The sequence below is a fragment of the Acomys minous genome (assembly GCF_964271855.1).
Source record: "Acomys minous genome assembly, chromosome: 2".
Classification (NCBI taxonomy): domain Eukaryota; kingdom Metazoa; phylum Chordata; class Mammalia; order Rodentia; family Muridae; genus Acomys; species Acomys minous.
This window is the reverse complement of record NC_140484.1, coordinates 12,383,259-12,410,193: the sequence shown is the minus strand read 5'-3', so window position 1 is coordinate 12,410,193 and position 26,935 is coordinate 12,383,259. Positions and strand designations below refer to the sequence as shown.

At 42.5% G+C, this 26,935-nt stretch overlaps 1 protein-coding gene across 1 annotated transcript in view; it reads left to right on the top strand.

The window, feature by feature from the left end:
- Positions 1-26,935, top strand: part of SORCS3 (sortilin related VPS10 domain containing receptor 3) — a 613,431-nt gene that overhangs the window by 249,010 nt on the left and 337,486 nt on the right. The gene's annotated exons all lie outside the window — the stretch shown is intronic.

Here is a 26,935-nt window from a genome sequence, read left to right as displayed (position 1 = left end):
CTGAAAGTGGACTTTCTTTTATTTGCACTATTTCTAGAGAAACAACTCAAAACAAACAAGACCCCAGCACCTGCCATTTATTGTACCATGCACTTTTGTTTGTTTTGTGTTCTTAAAGCCAATGCTGGTAATGATCTATTTGACTATAATGTGCTTTGCTTTTTTTTTTTTAAGCCATGGTTATACTTTTGGAATGTTTGTTTCCTGGACATGAATTTATAGTATTTTTTTTTTTTTTTACAGATTTTGAAAATAGCCAGCCATTATTTTATTAAAATCTTTTTTTCTGCCTCCCTTTCTTCTACTTCTGAAGACTGCATCAGACATCTAGTTTAGTTTCTCCTTCATTATATGTTTTGTAAAGCTGTATGTTCATTTCATACTCTTTCTTCAGCAGCATCTAATTTGCCATGAACCTCATGTGGTGGCTTCTCACCAAATGCATTGTAGGGCGTGCCTTTGGACTTTTATTTGTGTGATTGTCATAGCTTTGACCTCTCTCCTAAGTATGTACATCTTTTCTCTAATTTATTTAAAGTAAGTAATAAAAGTCTCAGTGTCCTTCTTGACTAATGACTTCTGTCATTTCTTCACTGGTTTAGAACAAGGTTGCTCAGCAGTGGCAATATGGGTATTGGCTAGTTTCTGTTGTGTAGAATTTCCTTCATATTGTTGGATTTTTAGTATTATTTCTGTCTTCCACTCAATAGATGCAATATCTTCTTAGTCATTATAATTAAACATTTTCTCCAGACAATGACCAACGTTCTTAGGTGGCTGACAGCGGGAAATTACCTGCAATTGATAATAGATGGTTTAGACTTACTGATTTTTCTCCTTATTCAGCCCTGTGTGCTTTTTTATTTTTATATACCATTAAAAAAAATCAAATAGCACATATTGTGGCTTCCTTTCTGGTTACTAAGGATCTTTTAATTCTAATACATTTGTTAAGCTTTGTTCTCAATATCATCGAGTTACTATGAATAACTGAATTTGTTTTTAGATCCTGTTTTTCATCTATGTTAGATGTGATCAAAAAAGTATTTGTCCTAAGGTTGAAGTTCACTTCATTAACAAGGTAACCCTTTACTGAGGTGTTTCACCTGACACCCCACTGTTTCTAAGGGGAACCACCACTGTGACAGATGTAACAGTATTATTATTGGCCCACTTTGAATTTCTGGAATTAAGTTGTTATTTCGGTGGTTTCTCCCATGCTGATCGGTGCTCAGCTGGGGACATGACAGGATGGTCCTCACACTTTCGGGATTCGCCCTGTATTTACAGCATCTCCAGGACAGTTTTAGTGGGGTATAGATATTATAAAACCTAGCTATGCTTGCCTGCTAGATTTCCCCTGTTGCATTTGCTGCACTCTGAAAAACAGTGGCTTCACCTCAGCTTCTTTTCCACGCACGAGTCCTAGACACTTCTAGAGGACAATTGTGAACCCTACTTAATTTCTCTCCTTTCGGGACCCACTTCTTTATTGTATGCTGCTCAATGAAAAAAATTAGTTTTATCTGTCTTATTTGTCCTAGAACTTTTTCCTTGTCCCGTCTTAATATCTATAATCAGAAGTGCTTATGTCTTATTTAATACCCAATTAAACTGATGTCCAGAAAGGCGAATGTTACCCAAGGCTTGTGCTCGAGACACAGAATGGACTTTGTACATGCCAGCTTCTGCCTCTGCCTGGTGACTTCCTAGTGGTGTTTGTGGGATAGTCTCATTGCTTATCTCTCTTCTTGCTCTTGTACTTGAGCCTTCCAAGGACTACAAACTTCTTTACATCTCCTTCTTGCCTCAGAACCCTCCTACAATTGATTCTCACTGCGGAACTCACTTCTTTTATTTGAAATTAATAATTTCAATGTTTTACTTTCGCCATCACTGTACTAGTTCAATGTTTACTGGCCACTTTTCACTGGGAACCTCACTGGGTCCTAGACTTTGTTCTTTTACAGCTGGAGGACTGGCTGATTTTTGCCTCAAGGGCATGGAACACATGTTTATAAAGTAGTGTCATAATGTGACAGTGATGTGGGTCCTCAGCAGGGACTTGCAGAGTTGAACTCCCAAGGGCAGCAACCAGTCCCCAGAATATCACTGTCTGAAGCATAACCCCATTTCTAGACTAAAAGGACTTAGAACAATTCTCGCACTCTTTACTATGTTGGTCTGGCATTTACATCTCTACCTAGAGTACAGTTCACTCCAGTTTGACATCATTTGTGAATGACTCTCTGGCTTTGGGACGCCACCTGTAGCATGTGGTATGGTTTTCATGGCTCTGAGAGGTGACAAGCCTTTGTCTCGCCTACTCTCTTTTGTGTCAGGACTGACTTTGTCCCTCTGGTCCTTTGATGTGAAACTTTTTCTTGGTGGGTGTTCTTGGTGAGTCTGTTTCTCTGTGGCTGGGGGCACTTTTCTTCTAGGCTCCAGAGGCTCCTTGCTGTACTCTCTCTGTGTATCGAAAAGGGATCTCCACGGTAGGGTGAGCAGCACCTTGGTTTGCCAGCTGTTCCCAACTCTGGAAAAGGCTGGCTTCACATAGTGGGCTTGGAAGACATCTGCAATTCTGAGATTTCCCCTTCACCCCTCCCCATAAGGACCCCAGTGTTTCTCCTATGGCAAGTTTATGCGTCTTGTCATCTCCTGCTCCCTCCTCCCTTCCTACCACACTCCTCACTGATAGAGTCATTTCATTTAGCTTTGTACACTTCCTGCCCACAAATTACTTTTACCTGGCATTCTCAGGGCCTTCTGTTTTATTCACAGATTTCTTTAGAAGAAACAGGGAGTCTTCTCAATTGTTCTGGCTGTGGGCTGACTGTGCCTCATCTCTGTTTCTTGTTCTGAGCTTCGGCGTCCACTTCTTTCTTCCCCCTACCTTGTGCTTTCTTATCACTGTTTCACACACTCATAACTGTCAAATCTACTCAGCGTTATAAGCCCACCAGTCCTGTCTACCACCACAGAGCTTTGCAGAGAGAGAGAGGTGGGAAGGAGACATTTCTCTTCTCAGTGTTTTTCATCTGCCATTCCTTTAATCATTGAATATTGTGGGGTTCAACTGCATATAATGTTCTGGACGAGGGACAAGCAATGGTGATGATGAAGGCGAATAAAGGCATGCTATTGAATTACAGGTATATACTATTATACAGGAAATGTGCAACCATGAACGTCCAGTTCGCGAGCTTGGAAATGTCTCTGTGCTCCCCACTGAGCATTAGGAGGGCATATGCAATGCTACTGAGGAGAACCTTGCTGTGGTAAGGGAATACTGGAGCACCCCAGGCAGCCTGTCAGGCTTGTACCTTGTTGGGTTGTGCAGAAGGAGAGAAGAGAAGGGTCAATGAATGAGATATTTCTGCAGCACAGCTAATTGAACTTGGCAGCGATTAGAGATGGGGGCGAGGGGGAAAACCTGGGAGGATTGTAGGATTTGGCATCATCAATAAAGTGAGAAGGGAAGAGAAGCGGGGAAGAGGTAGTGAAACAGAAGACATTCTAGGAAAATGATGATCAGAGAAGCGATAAGGCCCATTTCAGTGTCCTGGGACTCAAAGAGCAATTGTTCATTGTATAACATTTGGAAGTGTGGGGCGGTAGCTCACAGACAAGGTTGTAGCTGGGTACGTTTTGGGGAGCTATGCAATATTTTGGGAGGCGCACCAGAGGAGCAACCACATGGATATGAAAAAGGAAGTGGGAGTGCATGGAGCAGTGCAGGACCCATGTCTGCTAAGGACAGTCCCATTGGCCTCTAGACAGGCAGAGAGTTATTGTTTTCTATGGAGGTTGCAAGAAGTGATGGACCCGAGGTTTCCCTCTGCCATGGCCCAACAAGTCGTTTTCCTTCAGTATTGTTCTGGGAGCTAAACCTCGGGCCCTGTACATGCTATGTAAGTGCTCTACCACTGAGTTACAACCCTCCTCAACCCCGTCAGATCCATATTTAATTGTCCCCGTTTACAATTCCTTCCCCCCATCCAAGCACTGTCGTAATTTGAACTTCAAGTCTTTAGTGTCAGAGTTTTCCTTTCTCCCCACTTGTCATGAATTTGAAATCGTTATGTTGAGAGCACTGGAAAGAGAGCATCAGGGCAGAGTTTTGTCTTCCTCCTCAGTTCTCTCAGTAAAGGACGCTGAGCAACTGAGATTGATCAGGAAGTTCTTTCCCAGTTCTCTTTGGCTCCAGGAGAAAACAAGTGAAGCAAAAATAGTGTAGAGGCCCATGTGCACTTTCCCTTCCTGAGAAAGTTCAACACCATTCACATTCTTTACTGTCAGATCACCAGCTTCTCCGTCATCCCTCACTCTCACTCTCTGCTCCTCCCCCATGGTCTCTGCATCTCTATCAAGTGTAAGGGGCTGGAACTGAGTGCAGTTTCTTAGCTGATCTACTGCACTGAGCTGTGGTTACACTGGTGAGACAAAGGCTCCCTCTGCTTCCCTGCATGCATGGCTCCATGCCTTACATGCTGACACATGTGTTGGAGGATGCCTTCGGGATGCTCTCCCGGCTTGCTAGCTTTGCCAGAGCCATTGAATTAAGCAGGCAATTTCCTCCCACTTTGTCTCTCTGTAAATTTCACAGCCATATGGTATGAGGAGAGTTCTTGGATTATAAATAAACAACACTGCTCATAAATCTCAGGGTTTTTGTTTTCCTTCTAACAGCAATAGTGAGAAACCATAGATTTGTAACTTGAAAGAAATGTGTTGGAGAAGAAGATAATGTCTTTTTATATGTGTGTATAAATATTTTTTTCTATTTTCTCTTAGTTTAGATCCTCTTTTTGCTGGGATTTGTCTATCTGGCTGGATCCCATTTATCTTTTATTGCTGCCATTTTCCAACCTGGAGATAAACTGTTGCTTTAGGCATCATGATAATAACCACGAGGGTCTGGCCAGACTACACTATCCAGTTGGATTTGGTGCATCTTTCCACTGCTGGGGCTTTCACTTTCTTCTTTGTAGGACATGTGCTTCCTCACTGATGTTGTGATGGAGCACTAAAGCCAAAGTCTTCCTTGCCCTGTCTGGAAGAAGCCCAGCTTGGGCACCATGCACATAAGAAGGATGCTCAGCCTCTTGCTAAGTTTGGCTTGCCAGTCTAAACTGCAATCTCTTAAGGCACACAGAATCATGCTAGTTGGTATCCCCTTTAGTTTGATGTACTGTCACTGCAGCCACTGTGAGTCCGAGAAGCATTCTAGCCATCAAAGACAAAGTGCCAGGCAGAATGCAGTCCCTGGGCTTGGGATGGTTAAGATAGGAGGAAGCTCAAAAAAAGGTGAGGTCCTATTCAAGTATTTGGGTGTAGATTTTCTTCTAAGAAGTCAGTTGCGTTTCAATGACTGTAAAGGGTAAGAGAGGTTGTGTGGTCCAATAGGAAGTGGAAGCTTGCTGTGGGGATGATGCATGTTGGCAATGGCTAAAGGTAAGGGTCAGCAGGTTGGCCTTTCCAAAATAATGACAATGTAAGTGCTTGAAAAATTCTAACAAATACAAACTGTAATATCTTAAGATGAACTGTCTATAGAGAAAGTAGAACTTGATCACCCTCATTTATTGGTTTATCACCTATGCCTCCATCTTGCCTATGAGGGCAGATTTGGGTCACCTCGCAAAGCCTACAACATTTACTAGCTGGCTTGGAGCAGCAAATGCTACTGGTGTGGCAAACCAGAAATGCAACTAAAACTGTGGAGAGCCATCTTAGGGTGGGTGCTGTGTTCAACACTGGACTCACCTTCCTGGATCCTGCCTAGAATCTGTCAGAATGCATTGTAGCCTCAGTCCCTAACCACTGGGGCCTAGTGTTGTATAAAACAGTGGTCCACTAAAATAACCCACATGCAACCATTACGCCTTTAACACATATGCCACAGTTGGGCACTAAGTGGTCAGTGATTCCAAGGAATGCCAATTGTTTATTCCAAAGACATGAATATCTAAACATGGGTTTGGCTTTGATGTTGGAGATCATTTCTCAGAAAAGAGACATTTTATATTTTAGCATTCCCAGTTATTAAGAACACCTGTGGGAGAATGTATAAAATACTTCCAAAAGCAATGTTATCAAAACATTTTTAGTTTAAATGGTTTACTATTATTTTACTATTTATTATTATTATTATTATTATTATTATTATTATTATTATTATTTAATATATGTGTGTGTACAAGTCTGTGTGTGTGCATCTGTGCATGCAATGACATAGATATGAGGTTCCATGGCAACCTGGTAGAGGTTGAGTCTTCCCTTCCACCATTTTAGTTGTGAGGATGAAAGTCAGGTGGTCAGGCATGACATGCACCTTTACCCAGGTAGTCACCTCTTTGTCCCTCAGTGTATTTTTCTTCAAGGATAGGTAATTTTCACATTGCAAAGATTTATTTCCATACAAGATTCTGGTTTCTTTGGTATCATTCTCTTCCTTCTAACTTACCACCTGGAAAACTGTAGCACGGTTTGTGTGATTTTTAGAAGTCAGTGTAAACGGTAGAGAGAAAACTGTATTTCGGCTTCCTTTCATTGGTATGGAACCACTCTTGCCAGCCAATGAGCCTTGGAGAACACATGCTCGGATGTCTGTGGCACATCTTGACTTCACGTGCTAACTCTAGCACAGGTGGAGCACAGAGGTGGCAATCCACGCCCTGGGCTGCTGCCTGCTGCTTAGCACCGTCAGGAGGCTACCTTATCTTCCAGGTACCATGTCTCACTGGTTCTATGAAATGGTTTTGAGGAGCCAGTCTGGTACTTGGAGAAGAATCTGGGTTCTGTTGTCAAGGTAACCTGGTTCCAAACACGCGTTTTTGACACTTCCCAGAGGAGTGAACATTAGCAATGCATTTGGCCCCTCTGAGCCAGGTTTCTTGCTTGAAATATTGTGTTGAAAGTAAAAATGATATTAAGTGTGTGACAAATATTTTCTATTCTGAGTGTTGAGGCTAGTGTCAGGGAAGGTAGAGGCTTTATTTGGTAAATAAATAACTAATATATGTTATGTTCAGAAATCATAGTGCCCCCCCTTTTTTAGTGAGGGTGATGTTCTTGGATATCTAATGTTCACCCAGTCTCCTTGAGAACTGGAAGTTCACTTAACTATAGCTACTCTTTTTGTGAGTGAGACAGAAATACCAATTTCAAAATTCTAGAACCCCTATAACCTATTGCTGTGACAGACACTGGGTAGATGTTCACGGCATCTTTTCCCCCTCCATCTAGGGTGAATGTCTGAGCAGTGTTTGTCTACCTTTGTCAATAGAAGTCATCCTGCACTGATGTTTACTGCTGTGATAAAATCCCAGGCCAAAGTATATAAAGGAGGAAGGATTATCTGGGCTCACAGATGGGATGCAGTCCATCTCAGATGGGAAGTTATGGAGCAGAAACAGGAAGAAGCAAGTCGCATTATATTCACTGTTAGAAAGCAGAGACGAACATCATCTCTGCTTAGTTTTCCCCTTTTTGTTCAGCCTGGGACTACAGCCCTTGAGATGTTAGCACCTACATTTAGAGTGCTCAGTTCAGGTCAATCTTTCCAGAAGCATCCTTAGAGGCATATTAAAAGGTGTGCCTCTGTGGTGATTGTAGATCCAGTCAAATTGACAGTGAAGATGTACCACCTTGAGTCCTATGATTCTGTCCCTGTGAAAAGGCCAAGAAGACATAGATGCTGTTTCCATCCTGGACCCTAAGCCCCACACCATCGTTCATGCTTTCCATTTCTGTCAACAAGGCCAAGAGAGAACTCAAACCTAGAAGGGAATACAACCCCAGATGCAAGGATTTGGGTTTCTGAAGCATACAACGGAGTGGTGCCCCTCTTTGCAGTCTCATCATCCCTGGATATCATTGGACTAGGGGATAAGTAAGAAATACGGCAACTCAGTGCTAAGTTGATGAAAGGCTGGTGGTGTTTGCTCTGAGATGTGTATCTGCCCATCCTTCTCTGTTCGCTTTGTTCTCTAGGCAGAATATCTGTTTGTTACTCCCAAGGTGTTCTGTTTTTGTAGTGTCTTAGTCACACCTGTCATAGCATAGACACTCACTAAACATTTGTGGATTAATTTCTGGGTCAAAGAATAAAACGATGGCTTCCTATAAAAGCCAAGCATGTTTTATATGCTACAGATTGGTTGCATTTGGATATGACACAACACTATGGGTTATAGTAACAAGCTCTTAAACAGAAAGTTCCATTTACCTGGCACATTAAAACTAACGTATTTACACATTTCCTTTAGGTGACAGTCCTGCTGTGTATTGGCGAATTTCAGCTTTTCAGAGATCAGATGTGTTAGCACAGGATTTCAGATAGACCTCATTCAGGAGAGAGGGTCTCAGCCCAGTGATAGATGAAATAGGTATATGTGTCTCGAGCCTCAAGAAATGGAGCATCGATGCTAGGTTTTCTCATCCATATTCAAGGGCTTAATATAGCAGCTGCCTAACTTTCACCATTTTTAGAAAGTCTTGCCTAACTTTTCTTTTATGCTCCTGTACCTGATGAATTGCATGGCCAATGCTGATAACCCAGAAAATGACAACTACTTAGCTCGCTGCTGTTTCCACAAAGTAGGTCAGGAAATGGAAGGGGAGAGAAACCTCCAGGACAGAGGTTTCACAGGGCAGAGAACTGTGGTTGGCCTGAGATGTTTTCTTTCATCCATCAAATGTCTTGGACATCTTGCCTTTATTCTGACGCTGAGATCCAATGTAATGATAGACGTGCGGGTTGAATGTCATGAGCCAAGCTTTAGGCCGGTATACTCTTTGTCCGTCAGCTTCTGGGAGTGCTATGACCTTCTTGAAAGGTCACTGCTCTTCTATCTCTAGGATAGCCAATAACTGGGTGATCTCAGAAGAGAAACCAGGGCTAGAATATGCTGAGGTGTGTATCGTCTCCCAAGCATCTGGCTTTGCTGGGCATCACAGCATCATTTGTCTCCTCTGTTTTCAGGCTCTGATGTTAGGGGATGTAGGCCAGAATATTCCTCTTTTTCCTCACAGACAGTTTGAAGTTTGTAAAGGAGAAGTCGGCTCCACTCTTGCCACTTTCAATGGTGACTCTGTTCTCGTAAGAACTTGGATTTGGCATATTTAAATTTTCCTTACCTGTTACTTTCCCTTCTTCCTCTGTCTCTGCCTATGTGAAGTAAACAGTAGCATCTTTCTTTGCTCCCTTTTCTTTTCTTACTGCCTGCTGTCACCCAGCCTAGGGAAATGGACACCTGATAAGGTTTTCTAGCTCCAGGAAGGCATGCTTGCCCAGACTGTCATGTATGCCTACCAACAGATGGATTTCCAAACAAGCTCTTGTGTTTCTACCCTATTCAGGAAACTCTGGGGCCTTCCTCTGTCACAGGACAAGTACAAGCTCATTAGAAGGCATTGCTTATCAGAACTTTCCTCCCTCTTAAACCCATGTAGATGTCTCATTTAGTCCTGGACAATTTCCTCAGTTATCATTTGAGAAACTTGCATTTTTCAAGTTTCAAGCCTCTGGACATACATGGCATATTCTGTTGGCCCTAATTCTCAGTCTTCATTTAACTTCTTTTCATGAAGTCATTATTCTTTTCCCAGAGCTTCCTTATCATCAGTTGATATTGCTATAACCTTCATATTGTCATGAATGCCATGAACACCATCATCATATTAATAATGGCCATCATTTATTAAGGGCCTGTGATATACCTGTTTTGATGTGATGGATGCTCTCTCTGTTCTTTCCATCACCAGGTTCTCAAACAGTCCTGTTGGGTTCTTAATTAAGACAGTTTTGTCCATTTTAAAGACGAGAAAACTAAAGGGCATTATTAACCTGCTTCATACCGCTCAGTGATGAAGTGTAGAGTCAGGACTTTAAGCCACATCTCTGAATTTCCAGCTTGCACATGTTCAACTACTCAGCCTATCTGCACTTGTTCTAACTGCTCCTTACTCACTTTTATTTACTGATTTAAAAATAGTAGAAGGTAGTACAGCATATCACAGAATAGGCACAAGAAGCATAGCAGTGTACAGTCTAATTTCATTACATCTTTTCTTCCCTCCCCTCACTACTGACTGCTTCCCCAAATCCTTTCCTTATCTCCAGTCTTTCTGGAAGTCTAGAAAAGAAGTTTCTCAACAGGTAAGAAGTATCATCTTTGTGTTCCTTGAAACCATTTCTAGGGTCCACATTTTGGGTTTAACACTATTTGTTAGCCTTTGCTGCCCTAGGACTCACTCATGTTTTGCTCTCTGTTTAGTGAGAGACAGACATGGCTCTCTAAACCCATGTCACCTTTTCTAATTGTTCTCACTAGTGCCAAGACTAGGTGGTCATAGACTGACTGACTTCTGGAATTTGGAGACATCCTCCTTGATTTGACTCCCACTTTGCCCCCCCCCCCACACCCCCTGTGCCTCAGGACTTTAGTGGGTTCTCATTGGTGACAAATCTGCATCCTTGGAATCTGCATTTTGGGATCTGCCAGAAGCCATTTGGAACTTGATCAGATGCACAAAATGTTGGCATGGCAGGGGTCTTTTGAGGTCATTTATTCTAACCCTCTCATCTTCCAGAGAGGAGAATCATCAAACTGTGAAGTGTTTTTAGTTGGAAAGAAGAAATGTCTCTAACAAGAAGACTCTGCAAGCCCATTAGACCAGAGCTCACAGAGCTTGCTGAATGCTTAAGTTTGCCCTGCTGCAGTTGATGCTGCCAGTTTCAGTGTTTGTCAACTGGCTGAGTGAGTCTGCACCTCTGATGGGATCCTTGGCTCTGTTCAACTCCTTGGCTTGTCCAGTTGAGCACTGTCTTTAACCAAGGAACAGTCCATCTGAGGAGACCAAGAGGGTATGGGCTTAAGGAATGACTTTTTGTATAGATCAGAATGGGATGTGGGGACTGGATCTGCAGCTAATAGTCCCGCAGGCTCTGGCCTAGAGGGTCAGCATCTTTAGGTTTGGACTTCTGAATCATCTACGTTCCAAGGACTCCAGATCATGTTGTCTGGGATGAAACACTTTCTGCTTAGTAGCCAAGTAGCTCAGGGTATAGGAAGTGCCTGTCTTCACTTCATTAAACCATCTTTTTCCAAAATAGGACATAGTAGAAATAGAGAATAGTGGGCCAATAGCTATAGGGCAGGCTGAGAGTCTATCAAAGAGTGGTCTAATTCTTGCCATATGCTTTGTGCATATTCTTCTTACAGAACTCTCATAACAACTCTACTCAGTATCTAATAGTTATACCCATATTAGAGATGGGGAAACTGAGGCCTTGAAAGGTTAGACAGTGTTATTGGTATTATGCTACTAGTAAGCAGAAGAGTGAGTGTTTTTTTTTAATCTTAATTGTCCTTTAAAACACTCCTCTATTTAAAAACGTACTGGCTTCTGACAGAGAATGTTCATGACACTTGCACAGCCTGACCAGACCAAAGCCCTCTCAAGTGATAGCTCGAGCGGCAGGTGTTCAACTGTTGTTCCTTAGACAAGCGGCCATCTCAGTAGAGCCTTGGTGACCAGGTTCAAACCCCTGCGTTGTGACTTGCTCAGTCTCTTAGCTATTTTGAGTCTCTGTTTCTGAACTTTTATGAAAGAGATGGAATACCTATGCCAGAGGGCCACTGTGGGAATTGAAGGTTTCAGGAAAACGTGTTTCATATAAAACACGATGCAAATGTTAGTTACTTGATTGCTACCATGGCTTAGGGTGGCAGCCTTCTGAGAAATCAATTATTGACCCAAAGTGTGTGCCAAAGGCCTCATGCCTGACCTCAGGCAGCTGATAGCTTTGGTGAGGACAAATGACTGTGGAAATCAGATGGTGTAGGTCAAACTGTGCAGCAGAGATATAAAATCCAGAGGAAACCAGAAAAAGCAAAGGTCACTGGAGGGCATGGAACACGAGGAAGCTTTACGTAGGAGGCTGGAGTTAACTTCAAAGGGTCTGGAGAGGAGAGGGGTTTGAACTGAGGGAGATTTGTGGAAACTCTGCAGAGTTCATTTTAAAAGGGACCAAAAAAGGAATCTCTGTATGACTTTTTTTTTTTTTTTTTCATTCTCTTGGGTCTTGGATATTGTTTGACTTGGAGCATCAGTGCTCAAAGTCTGGTCCAGGAACCCATAGGGTGCACCTCCATGACCCTTTCCAGGAGAGTAATGAAGAGACACTACTCTCCGGTTGAGTTTTCTAGAAGTCACATGGCACGCCTTGATCTGACAGATAACTGTAGAAGCAGATAGACAGACCTTCATTGCAGCCTTTTCAGTAAATTATCACATTCTTCAGAAGATGCCCCTGTTTGTCCATATACTCATGCTGATTTAGTAGTTATTTTTAAAGGGATTTGGAAATTTAAACTGTTCTTGGATGCAATTTATTATATAGTTTGTATCATAAAACATTAACACATTTGAATCAAACCTCAGAACCTCTTAATCATATGAGTCCCAAGTTATACAAGTATTGTCACATGCAGATGTTGGGGAAGGCCCCATGGGTGTTGGTGACTCTCTGATACCAGAGTGTGTGTTCTTTGGCAACTGTGTAAGAACTTCAAAGTGACAAAACCCCAAATTGGCCAGCATGAGCTAAGACTGTTACTCGTGAATTCTTGGTGGAACTGGAGACCGACTAGGGTGTTTCTATAGGGGGATTGATATCTAGAAAGTTAATAATAGCTGGTGTCCTTTGAACTAGTGGTCACACTTGCATAAATCTAATCCAATGGAACAAATGGAGATAGACTCAAGATTCCTATGCAAGAACACTTGGTTAAAAAGTGACCAACTGGCTAGAGAAGATAAAGTAAATTATGCACCATTCATACACTGCAGTCTTGGAGGATTTTATTTGGAAACATACCGAGCATCATGAGGGCCTCTTTAGAACGTCATGCTAAGGGAAAGTGGATAGAGATGATATAAAAGATGAGTTTGAACTTTGTAAACATGCAGATTAGAGGATATGTGTTTGTATGGGTATGCATATGGATACAGTGTGTGTGTGTGTGTGTGTGTGTGTGTGTGTGTGTGTGTGTACAAACCAGAACCTTGGCTGTGCTGTTCACTACATGGTGTAGTCAGAATGGATGCCTAGGCTGTCCTTTATTCTTTTCTGTATTTGAAAATTTATCTTCCGTAAACGTTTAGTACTTTTGTATTTGACAATGACCAAAAAGTGTGACCTTCTTTTCATCCAAGTCTATGGAAACCCCTTTGAGCTGGCCAGGCCTCGGATGGGCACAGCTTCTGATCTTGGAGAGTGTGTTCCTCTGCGTGATGTAAGGAGTGCATTGGGACTTGAGGACAAGCCTACCTTTTAGCCAATTGTTTTTTTCCCCCCTGCCTATCTTTGCAAATGTGAACATTAACAACAGATTGTGTTATAGCACTGGTCTGTATGTCCAGGTCATCTGAGTATAGACCTTAAGTCCCATTAAGACAATTGCATGTTTAGATAATATCACATGACTGGGGGTGGGCACACAGCAGGGCATGAAAAAGCAAGTTTAAGTCCTGTGAGGAGATGGGATGTCAAAGGTACCAGACCCTCCAAAAGGGAACCGCCTTTTCTCCATGCTGCCAGAACACTTGTGTTTCTTCACTCCTGGGAAGGGAGGTATCAGGTGGAAGCAGACTTTGGCCTTGTCCTCCCCTGGATGAACAACAGAACCAGGTAGAGCAGCCTGTGTGTACAAGGGGGTGTTTTCTCATTAGTCTCTCACAGTACTCTCAAAGTCAGAAGAAAACCTGACAGAGTGACTCCCGGGGAACACACTTCCTCTTTTCTAGAATCAGTCCTGCATAGCATTGTTCGGCATGCTTGAGAGGCTAAAAGAGACATCTGAGGTAGTCCCTTGACCTCACAGGAGCCCCTGTCAGCAGAAAGAAGTCTCACATACAAAAATTAAACAATAGCGTAAAGCAAGAGAACAAAAGAAGATTTTGTGTTCCTAGAGAGCTGTACAAGGAGTGACCCAGGCTGATGTCTCTGAAGTCAGAGACAGCCAGGGAAAGGCTTCACGGAGGATGCACACAAAAGGAAACCTCTTTCCTCTGCAGAGCTGACTCCTCTGGGGAGGGAGAAACTACATTAATCGATGACACAATTAATAAAAAGCATTCAGTGCTTTTGGTGTGTAAGGGACCTCTTATCACTGAGCTTGTGTGTGTGTGTGTGTGTGTGTGTGTGTGTGTGTGTGTGTGTGCGTGTGCGTGTGTGTGTGTGTGTGTGTGTGTTCTGGGGCAGAGCAATTTAAAAGTGAGTGTGACTCACTGAGCCTTTTGGGTCTTGACGGTGGGAGATGCTCTAAGACTTCTACAAGCTCCCATTCTTTCTTTGTGTCAGTCCATCTTTACTTGGGAGGTTTCTAGATGTCTGCACACAAATGTAATTGCACATACATCACACAGCCCCAACAGGGTATATTGAAATTTTAAAGGGAATTGGTAAACATCTGTTCGCCAAACAGAGGTGCCTTGCTAAAAGTGTCTGGAACCTTCTCGTATGAGCCTCATTATTTTTGTCCCCAGGAAAACTTGGTGAAACGACATTGAATCCATTTTCCCCAGACTTCAATTTGAGCATGTTGGTGACCTGCTGGAGGCTATCTTTGATTATGTGTAGCATTTGCTGTGTCTTACCATGTGCCTTTTGGTTGTTTATATGGAGAGAGTGAGATGACAGGGTCTGTCCACTGCTGTGTATGAATCTATAAGGCAGCTGCTGTCTACTCAGAAATGTACAGGGCATCTTTTACTCCAGTGATGAAATGGTTGGTCTATCACAGGGGCTCCCAGCCACTGGCAGTGAAGTGAATTCCCTGATACTAAGGCTGTTTAAACTTCACAGATATTTCGCAAAACAGTATTTATATTTCCCATTGAGCATATATGAAACACGAGTCTTGAGTAATTAGCCTTAAGTTCTATAGGATGCATTTGAAGTCAAATCTGCCTGGCTGGAATGAATCCTCTTATTATGTTGGGATGCCTTTTTGAATACCAGTGCCTGTCTATGAGAGGGTCCCCATGCAGATGTCTTCATTTTTCTCATTTGCATTGTGGCTTCTCATTACACATCTTTTCATTGTTATAACTCTTAACTACATGAGTGGCATGTGGCTACATATAAATATGTTTTTTGTTTGAAAATGCTTCAATGGTACAAATAAAGTCAAGACCTTAAAGCCACCTTATGCTTCCCTGGTTCCATACCTAAAGGTAGCTTACCTCTTACTCCTCTAATGTCTTTCTGTATTTTTACCTGCATTTTTGTGCATGAGTATAACTACTTACAGCATGCATATTATTTTGGGTGTCCATGTACAGTATGTGTAGCTTTTATTGTTGATGATATTATTATTATGGAGTCCTTTAATAATTTTGGAGTTATGTGATAGAGGGTTTTCTAGTTCAAAGCTACAATATTTACCTCAAGAAGGTATCTATATTCTCCTCCTCCCTCTCCTTGTCTGTCTATATGCACAATATAATATATTTTAGTCTCTCTTTGCACTTATGACTTCCACTCTATAACAATCACATGGATGGTCCCATGGCGACTCATAGCATGCCATCTTTGACATCTTTGAAGCCAGCTTGTGTCCTTTTCTTTCCTTTACAGGCCTTATTTCTCTTATTCACTTGTATGGAAAGTAGGTCTCTTGGCTGATACAGGTCGAGAATTTTCAATATTTTGAACCTTAAATAAAACATCCGTACAATCCTACTACCTGAACAGAGAGATTCCTCAGTGAGTGTAAACATGCTCACACAGTGCTCCGCATGTTGGTTCCGCCTCATATCCCTCCCTTCTGTTTGAGGTAACCATGGCTGTGGGCCTGCTCTTAAGTCCACATTTTTATCTGTTCTCATGAATTCTGCATGATTCTAGGCTTCCGAGGGAGCTAACCTCCCATTTACTGTATTCAGAGCCCTGCCACAGCTTCCATTCCAGTGGTAGGGACAGGAAGATATAGAGGTGAATTAGTTGTTAGTTCATCATGTGGCTCTTTATAAGGAGCTGAACAGGAGCATCAAGAGGTCCAGGGAGCTGTGCAAGCATCTGGTCTTGGCATCAGTGTGCTTGTGGTTTTTCTGAAGCAAAGGGCGGGACCAGTAACCACTTGGAGAATGTAGCTCTTTAAATGGCTGGCTTTTGGCTTGAGATCTGGAGTTAGTTATCTGGCTGGTTATTTGTGGTCAGGCTGGGCTTCTTTCAGTGTAATGGAGACTGTTCCTTAGATAAAGAGGGAGCAGGCCAGAGGTAAGTATCTGTGAATTTCAATCACAAAGACTTTCTGGGCAGCTGTTGGTTTGGAGCTGTACTTTGTATACATTGGGCCCTGACCTTGGAGTGAGTGTAGTTCACCACACAGGCAACCCACAATTGACTTTGCCCTTGGTTTTTCTCTCATTGTATTTCAATGGGATCTACTGAGGGAAGTGGTTTCGCAGGCCTGATACTCTGAAGCATGGCTGTGTCATTTAATTCTCGAGTCGATGTTCCTGCATTGGAAACAGTGATCATCCATCCTATCATTGCTTATTGTACATTCAAGGACCTAAACCTACTATTAAATGTGGAGAATGCAAAACAAGAAAAAGAAAACAAACTGGTTGCCCTCAATACTAAGTATGTACAGAAATTATGGAAGGTGGCTTTAAAAATATATTACTTGTACATTCTCTTTATTCTCATTTATACATGAGAACTTCTATGATTGAGCACTTAAAAATGCAAAAGTTTAAGGAAGTCACAGATTCAGTGTTTGAAAGTTTGAATATTGGCTAAAATAACCATGCATCTATTATTGTTTGTGGGATTTATAAGTAGTTTGGTTTTTATTTTTAATTACCTTATGACTATCTTAAACTTTATTTTTGAGAGTTTCATATGCGAGGATGTCACTTACACCATTTTATCTCTCTTTTTTCTCCTTCATACTCCTCCTGCATTCACCCCACTTCTCAAACCCATAGTATATTATCTTTAGTTACTATTGCCGTAGACATGTACGTGCGCACATGCATGCATGTACACGCACATTTCTGATGCAGCCTGCTGACTCTGTTGGGCTTTGCTTGTTCATCTGCATCTGATTATAGACTGATGGCTTGGCATGCCCTAACCTATTAGGAGGCTTGTTCCTGGAGAAGACTGATTCCCCCTCTCAACAACCATTAGTTGTGGGCAGCCATTCATCTAGGGGTGAGGTCTTGTGATATTTTCCTCAAGCACACTGGAATGTCAACTGGTGTTGTCATTATTCAGGTCTTGTTTATACAAGTATATAGATGAGATTTCATGGTTTCAGCTTTTCTGTCACATACAGAAGATAGGATCCCAGCACTCTAGGTCCGTCAGACTTCCCACACCCTCTTCTACCATCTCTCATGAGCCTTTATGTAGGAGTTTTATTGAAGATATGCCAACTGGTACTGGCTATCCCCTGGTCAGAATCAGTTGTTCTCTGCATTTTGACCAGTGTGGCTTTCTGTTACAGGGGGAAAAAGCTTCTTTGATGAGTGGTATAAATTATACTTCTCTATAGTGGGACCTTCTGGACCCACCAGTGGTTTAAATAATAGCACAGAGACATATTGATATTTAAAAGCTTAGGCCTTGGCTGGGCAGACTGTCAGCTAGCTCATCCCAACAATTCTAGCTCACATCCTGTCACGTGGCTAGTTCTTTGCCCCTCTCTCAGCCCCAGTACATCTGTGGCTTACAGTGTCATGCTGATGAATCCTCTGTCCGCTTCTTCTCTGAGAGACCCTCTCTCTGCCTGGAAGTTCTGCCCTCCACTTCCCGCCCAGCCATTGGCCATCAGATCTTTACTAAAGCCAATCAGCAAGCGAGGAAGGTACATGTTTACAAAATGTGAGGCCAGTGATAGTCCATAAGCCATCAACAATTAGATATACAGAGACAACAGTCACACAGTGTACAAAACGTTACTCCAACACTTATTTGTGAAAAATTATAAATATATAAATATATATATAAAGTAAACATAAAATAATACCTATTCCCCATGATGTGTTAAGGCATCCTTGGTGTTACTTATCTCTCCTGTTCCTTCTGTGTTACTCCAGGAGATGTACTCATATCTAAGTTTTAGGAGTTAGGACCTACTAAAAGAGAAAATATACAGTGTTTGTCCTTCTGGGTTACTTCATTCAGCATAATATATTCTGTTCTATCGATTTACATGTGAATTTCATGATTTCACTCTTCCTCTTTATAGCTCAGTAGTATTCTACTGTGTGTGTACCACATTTCTGTTTTCTATTCCTCAGCTGGAGGGCACTTAGATTCTTTCCATTGTTCCCATATTCTAGTCACTGTGAATAGAGTGACAACGAACGTGGCTGAGCAAGCGTCTGTGGTGTAGGCTGTTGCATCCTTTGGGCATATGCCCAAGAGTGAGGAGTGTTACATCAGGGACATGTGGAAGATCTATTTTTAGCTTTTTAATAGAACAGCTGGTATTTTGCTGTACTTGCAGACAGGAGCCTAGCATAACTGTCATCAAAGAGGCTTCACCTAGCAACGGATGGAAATTGATGCAGTGACAAACATTAGGCGGAGCTTGTGGAATCGTCTAGAAGAGGGGGAGGGAGGATTGAAGGAGATGGAGGGGCCAAGGAAAGCACAAGAGACCTACAGAATCAACTAATCAGGCCCCATTGGCCCTCATAGAGACTGAATTGACAGCCAGAGAACATGCATGGGACACCAACACGTATGTAACAGTTCTACATCTGGATCTCCATGTGGGACTTCTAATAGCGGGAGCAGGGGCTGTCTCTGGCTTTACTCTCTACCTTTGGATCCCTTTCCCCTAATTGGGCTGCCTTGTCTAGCCTCAGTAGAAGATGTACCTACTGCAATTTGATATGCCAATGCTGGTCGATAGCCATGGGAGGCCTCCCGTTTTCTGAGGAGAATGGATAAAGGGGCTGGTGAGGTGAGAGGGAGGGACTGGGAGGAGACGAAGGAGGGGAAGCTATGGTCAGAATGTAAAGTAAGTAAAGAACAACAAACAAAAACAAGATTCTCCTCACTGACTTCACAGTGGCTGCACTAGTTTGGAATCCCACTAACAGGAAGTGAGGGTTCTCAGACTTCCCCCACATCCTAGCCAGTGTTGACCTTTTTTTTCCTTGATCTTATGCATTCTAACTGGTAAGATGAAATCTCAAAAGTAATTTTAATTTGGTAAGGATGTTGGACATTTTTCTGAGATATTTGCTTAAACATTTTTATTTCTTCCCCTGTGAGCTCATGGTTTAGATCCATGGCCTATTGTTTTTAATTGGGTCATTTGTTTCCTTGAATCTATTTTCTGAGTTCTTTATGTGTCCTGGATATTAATTTTTCTATCAGATATATGGCTGGCCAAGATTCTTTCCCACTCTGAACTTTTTCTTCATTCAATTGTTTCCACTGCTGTACAGAGTTTTTTAGTTTTATGAGGTCACATTTGTCAATTTTTGGCCTCAACTCCTGGACAAATAGAATCCTATAAAGTAAAGCCTTTCCTACACCCATGTCTTGTAGGATATTGCCTACGGTTTCATCTGGACCTTTCAGCTTTTAAGATTTCATGCTGTGTTTTCCATATATCTGGAGCTGATTTTTGTGCAGGGATTTTTGTGTGACTGATATGGGTCTAATCTCATTCTTCTACATGCGGACATCCAGCTTTCCCAGAACCATGTATTGAAGATACTATCTTTTCTCCAGTGTGTGTTTTCTGGCACCTTTGTTAAATATCAGATGACTGCCATTATATGCACTCATGCTTGAGGCATTTGACAACGCTAGGCTATGTTTTGTACCCCTCTCTGTGGGATCTGCACATCACCCTTCTGTATGAGTTGAGTTCAGACATGTAGAGCTCCTGCTGGTGGTTCTGACGGAGCCCACTTGTCTTTGTTCTGCTTTCCCCTTTCCATGCACAGAGTCCACCCCTGCACTTCTAAAGAATAAAAGAAAAAGTTTTCTTATTTTTTAAAAAGCAGTGTTTGATGATTTCTAGGAAGAACAAAAGTACATATGCATATTCAAGGAATAACTAGGAAACTCCTGGTTACTGTTGCCACAAATGCAGAGATGGGTGTGGGCTTCAACTATAGGAACTTTTTGGTGGATAACCAGGACTGGAGTTGGGAGTCAGAAAAACTATCTGAATGATAACCATCATGGGAGGGAGGGAAAAGTAAGCAATGGATGACAATCTACCAAGATAATGAACAGGGTAGGCAGTATGAGGAAGGATGACAAATGACATAATTCACCCTGACAGAATCTTAGGAAGTTATTTTGGAGACAGCATCAGAGTGGGACCATTGGCAGTGGTAGATAGAGGTAGGGGCTGGCTGGCATTGTAGCTACCTAACAACAGTGGTATTTTTAGGTTCTGGGAGCCTACCTTTGACACAACCAAACACAAAGCCAAACCACATACCTCCTGATTTTGTAGATACAGACTCATTCTAATAAAAGCTGTATTGGACTTCTGCTGAGAGGCAAGGGCAGAGTCTCATGAAGAAGTTACTTGACTTTATTTGGGATTGTATTCCAACAAACTCATCAGGAGTTGAAAGCCACCAAAACCCAACATCCAGGAAACACTGCCAACATAGTCCATATCTTGTCCCGGAATGATCCCTTATTAACTGGAAGTTGCAGCTTTCAGCTACTGCCCAGCATCTTGAGACAGTGTCTACCTGCATCCATAAGCCAGGAAAAGAGACAAATTCAGAGTGATGTTTATAGCTTTTACACCACCACAAGGGAGAAAGTTAAAAGCAGAGCCATTGTAAGTTGGGACCATTGTAGTTTTGTCAGAGGTAGGCTCCTGGAATCTAAAACACTTGCTGCCTGGCCCCTTTTACAGAGAAAAGCTCATGAACTTGAACTAAATTTACTGAGAAATGACCCAGGGAAGTTGAGATGAATAATATACATATGAGGAACCATGAAAAGGAAAGAAAAGAATTGCTAAGAGAAAGAGTAATTGTCCCATCTGTGGTCATCTGTGGCTGATTCAAATGCCAAAGGGATCATTGAGAGGAGTAGGGGTAACTCCAGGTGGACAGAAGATCCCTTGGTTTTGTAGAGCTCATGAGTAAGAGGAAGAGAGGAATGGGGTGGGAGGGCTGAGATGTAAGGGGAGTGGAGGATGAAGTAAGAAAAATATAGTACTTCTCCAATGTGACTATATGCTGTCCACCTGAGAGCTGGCAGAGTGCCTTTGGAAGTCTACCTACCCTGAGTAGAAGCGTGGCACTGGGAATGAAGGGGCTGGACCAAAGCTTATCTCTGTTGGGAAGCTGATGGAGTACACAGGATGAGTTTTTCTTTTACAATAACAGCTCATATACTGACTTACCACTAGCACCTCCAGATGTTTACAAGAGGAGCAGGAGTTTGCTGGGTGCATAAAAAGCATACCATGTTTATCCTTCATCTCCTGTTATTGCTACTGTGGGCAAAGCCTTCGCAAGACAGCTAGGCACATGTCATGTCAGGCTGGGATGAGTCCTCAGAATATTTCTTGGCCAAGACCTTATGAGCCCCTGAGAGACAAGACAGGAATTTTTAATCAGTTAGGTAATGTGCCATTCTATGAGCAGGTTGAGAAACTGAGAACAGTGTCAATTTGGAGGTAAAGCCATTTGGGAGAAAAGGCTGACAATAACTATCAAGGGAGCAATGGTGACTGCCCAGGAAGAGGGCTATGCAGACACACTGCTTCACAAATGCAGAAGTAAACCTGCCTAGCAGTGTTCATCACAGAATTGCTTGCAACAGCAGACCTTATTTTGGATTTTTTTAGATGGAGTATTTCTGTGTAACCCTGGCTGGTCTTGAGTTTGAGGTTATATTGCCCTGTCCTCTGTAGTAGTGAAAATACAATACTATATGATACACAGTAGAGTTGTTTTTCTTTTTTTAACCCAGGGGCTTATGAATCTTAAATGACCTCAGATGTTGAGGATAAGGAGAAGAAACTTCTAATCCTCCTGCCTCCACATCCAGAGTGTTGGGATTATAAGTATAAACCACTACCCTTGGTTTATGTGGTTCTGGGGACCAAACCCAAGGCTTTGTGCAAGGTAGGCAAGCATTGTCCCAATTTAGATACATCCCCATCACTGTAATCATATTGTTAGAGAGAAAGAAGGATAAAGACAAACAGAAATGTTTTTAAATAGGTGAATGAAGGGGATGGTGATGTTTCCATGAGAAGAAATGCTATACAGCAGTTAAAATGGATGTATCTGGTTGGGTATGGCAACAAGCATAATGTCTCAACAGCTTGACGTGGGTGGCGGAAGTAAAGTATAAGTCCTATGATTGCCTTTATTAAATGTAAGGGCATGGGATGGAGAGACACTGCAGTAGGTTCACACGCATGAGCACCTAGGTTCAAAGCTCTACTACCCTCAACAGTTTAGTGTTGGGGTATGTGCCTGTAATCCCGGCATTGGGGAAATGGAGAAAGAGGATTGCTGGAGCTCACTGTCTACTCAACCTGACAAAATAAGTGAGTTTCAGGTTCAGTGAGAGACCACACCTTTAAAAATCTTGTAGGGGTGCAGTGGCACACACCTATAATCCCAGGACTCAGAGAGGCAGAGACAGGTAGATCACTGTGAGTTCTAGGCCAGCCTGGTCTACAAAGTGAGTCCAGGACAGCCAAGGTGACACAGGGAAACCCTTTCTTGAAAAACAAAACAAAAGGAAATCTTGTAGAGAGTGACAGAAGATGCTCAACATTGACTCCTGGCCTCTACACATGGACACACATCTGCATTCTTATTCCCATGTGTATACACAGACAGGAACACATGCACAGCCACAGACCATCATCACACAGATGTCAGAACACTCATACTTATATGTTGCTTATAAACATAATTATTTTAGCAGTTACCATATGATTGTGGATTTACTGTACTTTTCTGTGTGTTGAAAGTAATTAATGAAAATGTATAGAACAGATGGGAGACATTGGTGATATATGACATCCACACCAAACACAGCCCTCCCCATAGTGTGGAAATACAGCTGTACTCACCTGAACTTAGGGACAGAAGCCACAGCCATGGATCTGTGTATATCTCACAAGCCACCCTCCAGGTCAGCTATTCATCATGCAAACTGGCACAGTACCAGGGAGAGACCAGCATTCCATGCACATGTGTCCTGGTTTTAGCACTTGGAACACTTCTTTTTTATGAAGCTAGTGTCTGGATTTGATAAGCTGACTTTAGCGTGGTGGGATGAGACTGTTTCTTCCAAGAGACACCCCTGTTCCCATTGGCAGATGTTTGGAGCCCCAAGATACAGGATGGCTTGCTTTCTTGTCAGAGCAAGTTCTGCAGGCACAGCTGTCCTGGCAACAAAGCCAAGTCCTCTCTGCCATCTGCACTCTCCCCAGGCCAAGTGGGCCTGCAGAACACTGTGGTCAAGGCGATATGCCACAGCCATGATGGAAAGGACAGAGTCAAGGGCACCTTTGATTCCACATGCTTGCTGGCTCCTCGAGGTACCTTCAATGAGTGATACTTGCTTCAATGAGCAGAGACTGCCAGAAGCCTGCAGAAAGCTGAGTTACAGAGAGCATCCTCTGTTGGGAAGTCTCTTCTCTCAGCAGCCAACTCCAGAAAAGAGCAAAGTAAGCGTGAATCAGTCTTCAGCATGTAGTAACAGAGACTGTGCATGGCGCTAAGCATGCTGCCTTTGATGGAGGCTATTTGGATTCTGGGAGGGAGTTTGTTGGGGCATCAGTCATACAGGGAGCCTTGAGAATTTAGCCCTTACAAGATGTTTGCTGTAGATAGGATGAGGAAAATTGCTGGCCAGAAAATAGTATAGTACCAGATTGTGATAATAAACCTTAAGGCCCAAAAGGAAGTGTACAATGATCTTCATTAACTGTCTCATGTTAATAATAGAGTGTGCAGCTCCTTTGAGATGCGTTTTCATAAAGCCTTAACCTTGAGCTTGCTCTCAAGAGCCTGTGTTGAGCAAGAATCCCAGTTGGGCAGTTTACAGGAACTCCTCTAGCCTTCATGGACTCTGCCATCCCTGGGTAATAGCTGATGCCCTTGGCCAGCATTCAGCAGGGATCTGATTAAGTCTGTTTAGCAAGGAAGTGCCCTACCTTCCGTGTACTTTCCATACCCGGATCCTAATCCTGCTTCTTGAGTATCTATCCAAATTGTCCACGTTGCTTTTGGAATCCAGCCAAATCTCTCTTCCTTAAGGCAAAACTCCATTGTAATAACCCTCAGGCTCCCTTCACTAGTCCTCCATAGAACTGGCCGCATCATTTTAACAATTGTCACATAGGAGGTTGTTGTTGTTGTTGTTGTTTTATTTTGTTTTTTCTTCCACTTGTGTAGAGAAGTGTCTCATCCAGGGCAAAACATTTGCATACATTTCAGATTCAGGTCTAAAGTCTGGGCTAGCAGCCTCCAAATTCAGTGTTCTTTTTCTATACAATGCTTATTTTATGTTGAAAGGAATGTAGATCAGGTCATTTTAAAAAATATTTTATTTCTGTTAATAAAATCATGCATCTCACAGCATCTGGATGCCATAATTTATCTGCTGCACTGCCTTGGAGAGCAGTGTTGCTTAGGGTGATAGGTTGATGGGGTATTTAGCATTGATTCTAATATGAGTGAATTACTGATACTTCCTGGTACCAAATGCTGCTGGACCTCGGCACTCCAGAGCATCAGGATCGATTTCTAGGATGGCTGTGGTTTTGAGTTACTGTTAAACCTTAGCAGATGGTTAAAAACTTGTGAGTAGGGTTAGGCAAATTCACTCATTTACTATCAGAAATAAATAACAAAGCAAATCATTATAAAACCAAATTTGTTTAGCACTTGCATTGTACCAGGAGTGGTATGTGATATTGGAGCTGTTGTATGAAGTATTCCTAGTATTGTTTGCCCACTGTGAGGTAAAGTCAAAATAGAAGAAGTCCTGTAATAAAGATAATGTAAATGAAGCAACAGGGCAGATGCTAAAGTAGGAAGGAATGTGTATAAAAGTGAAACGAAACAGAAAAGAACTAATTGTGATGTATTTCCCTGTAGAAAAGTTGTAAGATTGAGAGTATTAGAGTTAGATTTGAAAGTTGGAGACAAATTCACCAAGAGGAAATAAGTTACAGCTGGTTCGGGCACGGTAGTGAAAGGTGGAACATGCTTAAGAGAGTTCAGTAAAGTTGATAAGAAAGCAACAGAAGGGCAAATGGTTAATGGTGGATGCGGTAAGGACTTGGAAACTACATTTTCAAAGACTAGGTTTGGAAAATGAAGCTGGTCTGTGTGCATGCGCTGGGTCATTTCCACTGAAGTGTGAGGTAGACAGATCTGGGCAGGTGGGGTACAAGCTACATGGAGGGTAGGTGTCAAGGAAACGGACAGGATTATCTCCAAGCAGAAGACTGCTACAGATGCACAGAGGAGGCAGGCACTGCCATGCAAAGGGGTGGGACGCTTGGTAGATAATTTACGTAGGAGACAGAATCACAGAGACTTGGAGATAGAGCTGATGTTGACAGATACAGGCAAAGAGAGAGACCGAAGGCCCCTCACACTTTGTGCTGGCGGTTGACTCAGTATCAAGCATGGAAAGACAGTTTCCCGGGGACAAGGAGATGGTAGTCTAGGGAGATACTTGAAATAACTTACTAGTTTCTTCAGTGAACATGTGAAGTATACACAATGGGTAAGACTTCACTGTAGAGAGGAGAAATGAAACAAAACCTCTTACTCTTAATTTGCTTTTATTATTTTTCTCCCTTGTATCCTATTAGCTTGCTCTGTGCCATAATTTTTGTATCCTCACAAATGCTTCATGAGGTTGAATTATCCCCATTTTTCAGGTAAGGAACCTGAGGCTCCCGTGGCTTAAATGACTTGCCCATACCATGTAATTAGAGAGCTACAGATCTGGAAATGAATCCGAGCTCTCTATTTTCATGGTTTGTTTTGTGTTCTTTCATCGTATCACAGTGTTTTGCAAAGCTCTTTGACCCTGAGGAGCTCATCTTGTGGGTTAGATGGCAGAACACAAGGGAAATAACCACAACAGCCTCAAAGAGTCTGGGAAGAGCTATGCAGAGCGTACTTGGGAGCGTGTAGAACAGGGAAATGCATCCTCGTGTAGAGGAATTTTGAGTGGTTTGGGGGAAGGAGGGTATGGAAGTTTATGGACATAACTCTTAAAGATCATCACAACAGCCTTTTCTGCTAAGCTGTGAGCCAAGGCAGAACCAGACCAGAGTTTGAGCCTGGGTAAAGCGATTGAAGAGAAGGCAAAGACTGGCGTTTCCTCTGGTATCAGGATGCAAAGCCAATAGAAATTATAGAGACAGAGATTGAGAAGTGAAACTAAGAGGCACAGTGCCTCACACTCACAAGGTCTACTGGTTACAGAGAACATAAAGTGACCCCTCGGCTCTTCAAGAGCCTAAGCTGGAGGAGTCTCAAGACTAACCAAGGAGATGCTGGGACACTGGAGGAGAAAGCCCGGTGATACTGTTTGTCTGAAAATGAAGGGAGATGTGAGAAGGGTTGCGATGGTGGACAGAGAGAGTCTGGCAGGGAGTCTGTCCTCATGAATCTGAATCCTATTGTTTGGCACTTTCTTTCCCTCCTCTAGTGTGGGAGAGGAGGAAGACCAGCATAGATTGAAGGCTGGCATGGCTGGTAAGCCAATTGGCTGACTACTTGATCCTCTGAGACTTTCTGTGGATTTTGCATCTGGTCAATCTACTAGAAATGAGGCTGAAGGGAGGCGATGGCAGCTAAAAACACCACAGTCAGGTTGAAGAGCCTCTTCAGTCAGTTCAATGTTACTGCTTTT